This window comes from Notamacropus eugenii, chromosome 2, assembly GCF_028372415.1.
Source record: "Notamacropus eugenii isolate mMacEug1 chromosome 2, mMacEug1.pri_v2, whole genome shotgun sequence".
Taxonomy (NCBI): Eukaryota; Metazoa; Chordata; class Mammalia; order Diprotodontia; family Macropodidae; genus Notamacropus; species Notamacropus eugenii.
Window position 1 is genome coordinate 304,666,863 of NC_092873.1, and position 3,002 is coordinate 304,669,864.

Genomic DNA, 3,002 nt, shown 5'->3' on the forward strand with positions numbered 1-3,002 from the left:
TAACATGACAAAACAGGAAAATGATAAGTATTGGAGAAAATATGGAAAAATTGAAACACTAATGCATTGTTGGTAGAGATGTGAGCTGATCAGCCATTCTGGAGAGAAATCTGGAACTATGCCCAAAAGGCTATAAAACTGTTCATACCCTCTGATCCAGCTATATCACTACTAGGTCTGTATCCCAAAGAGATCATAAAAAAGGGAAAAGGACCCACACATACAAAACTATTTATAGCAGCTCTTTTTGTGGTAGCAAAGAATTAAAAACTGAGGGGATGCCCATTAATTGGGGAATGGCTGAAAAAGCTATGGCATATGACCATAATGGAATACTATTGTTCCATAAGAAATGATGAGCAGGCAGATTTCAGAAAAGCCTGGACTTAGATGAACTGATGCTGAGTGAAGGGAGCAGAACCAGGAGAACATCGTGCACAGTAACAGCCACAGTGTGCAATGACTGACTTTGACAGACTTAGCTCTTCTCAGCAATGCAGTGATTTAACATAATTCCAAAAGACTCATGATAGAAAATGCTATCCAAATTCAAAGAACTTCGAGTCTGAATGCAGATCAAAGAATACTATTTTCTCTCTTTTTTTTCCTCATGGTTTTTCCCTTTTATTCTGATTTTTCTTTCACAACATGACTAATGTAGAAATAATTTGGGGCAGCTAGGTGGTGCAGTGGATAGATCACCAGTGCAGGAGTCAGGAGGACTTGAGTTCAAATCTCACCTCAGACATTTGACACTCACTAGTTGTGTGACCTTGGGCAAGTCACTTAACCCCAATTGCCTCATCCTGCGTCATCTCCAGTCATCCTAATGAATATCTGGTCACTGGATTCAGATGGCTCTGGAGGAGAAGTGAGGCTGGTGACCTGCACAGCCCTCCCTCACCCAAAACAAAGTTAAGTGCAAGTCATGTCATTATTTCTCTGATGGCATGGTCTTCTTTGGAAACAAAGGACAAACACACAATGTGAAAATATGTTTAATATGATTATATATGTATACTATAGCCTATATCAGATTGCATGTCCTATTGGGGAGGGGTGAGGGAAGCAAGGGAGGAAATTTTAAAACTCAAAATCTTACAAAAGTGAATGTTGAAAACTTAAAATAATTTTTTTTAAATAAAGATTTAAGGACAACAAAATAAAAAGCACCCAAAATAGCAGACAAATGAGCCTGTTCTTGAATCCTTCTTCCCAAGGGTGTATCCTTTCTCCAGAATAAATGGTGCAAATATGTTTTTTGCTCCATTTTCTTTTTTTGGAGATGATACGACAGAGTAGCTCCATTTTAGACAGCTATGAACATTTAGTTTTCAGTGAGATGAAGATGAAGCTTTTGAAATCCCATCTCCTTCAGGTAGTCTTTCCAGAGTTAGCAGTCTGCTTCTTCTCAGTAACTCTCTATCCCTAATATGGATATGAAATGCCTTTCCTTTGTCTCCTTTTCCCAAACCCCATCTTAGTGGACTAGTTCTTGATCTCCACCCACAATGTCCACTTACCTTTGATATAAATGAAGTGTAACTCCTTTCTGACACTAGTGTTGGGGTGGATGCAACTTATAAGTATATGATTTTTTCGCAGATGTGAGAGGGTGTGGAAAACCTAAATCCTTGTAATACTAGGCTACATTTTGGCTGTTCTTCTCAGAACTAATATATTCATTCCTATGTCCTTGAAATCTCTGCCAGTGGGTTTGGCTTGTCACAAGTTCCTCTACCTCAAAGGCTATGACTTGTATTTCTTCTGCACTAAATATATTGTTGGCTGACCCCAACTGTACTTTTTAAGAGAAACAAGTCTGAGATGACCCCTTCCAAAAATGTGCATGGTGCCTTTGTTTTTTTGCTTGAAGTTAGCAAACCCTATGAACCTTTTTCATTCAAAATAGGAAGCTTTTAGCAAGAGGTACCCTGCTGCAGATCACAAGAGAAAATGTGGGGTGTAGTGGGCAGAGCATTGGACTTGTAGTCAGGAAGACCCATATTCAAATACCACCTCAGAGAGCAACTTCATGCCTCCAAATAAGTCACTTTTCTGAGACTCAATTTCCCCATCTATACAGTAAAGATAATAGGACCTACCTCACAGGGTTGTTGTGGGGAATCAAACAAGATAATGTGTCCACAGTGCCAAGGAGTAGAGTTGTGATTCCCCCTTCTCCCCTCAGTTGATGGAATGGATGAATGGATAGATGGATAAACAAAGTGTCTATTAAGCTTTGTTATGTACAAAGTACTGAGTTGAACCCTAAGGATACAACTAGAAAAGCAAGCCAGACCCTGCTCTCTAGGAACTTACATTCTAACAAAGGAGACAATACAAATGGAAAGTTTCAGCTGCAACTCAGATGGAAAGGTCCCATGGCACTTAGGATACAACTACAAGGCAAATAGCAGAATTTCTTCTTCAATGTCATTTCCACTGAGAAAATGACATCAGTTTCTGATATTTATTTAGGATTAGTGCCAAGGATTCTGGTGGCAAAAACTTTCTTTTCTGGGCCTTCAATAGATGTTGCTGTAGCAAGAGCTGCATCTCCACAGGGGTTGCCTCCAGGATGATGGCTACAGACACTGGACTGGGTACACTGATATTACAAAGACTCTTGGGTTCATGGTGCTTGGCTGTCTCCATCTGGGCCTGAGAGGAAATGGTGATCAAGGTGGTAATGATTCGACTTGCTTGGCACATGCTCCTTCCTGTCTCTCCCTCAAGGTGCCTTTGTTACTTTAGTTAGGCTGAGTTGCCTGCCTTGCGGAGGGCAGTTGGTTGATAGTTAATGGAGGATGACTGGCCACGTCCTCAATGGAATCACCATCCCAAACAGTGGCTGTGAGGGCTGGGCTGGAAGCAGGACTGCTGGTTTGGGGGACATTGCTAATCTCGAGACTCTTGGGTTTAGGATCCTGGGCTGTCTTGATCAGGGTGTGAGAGTGCATATTGGTAGTGTTCTTCTTGCTTGGCACATGCTGCCTCCC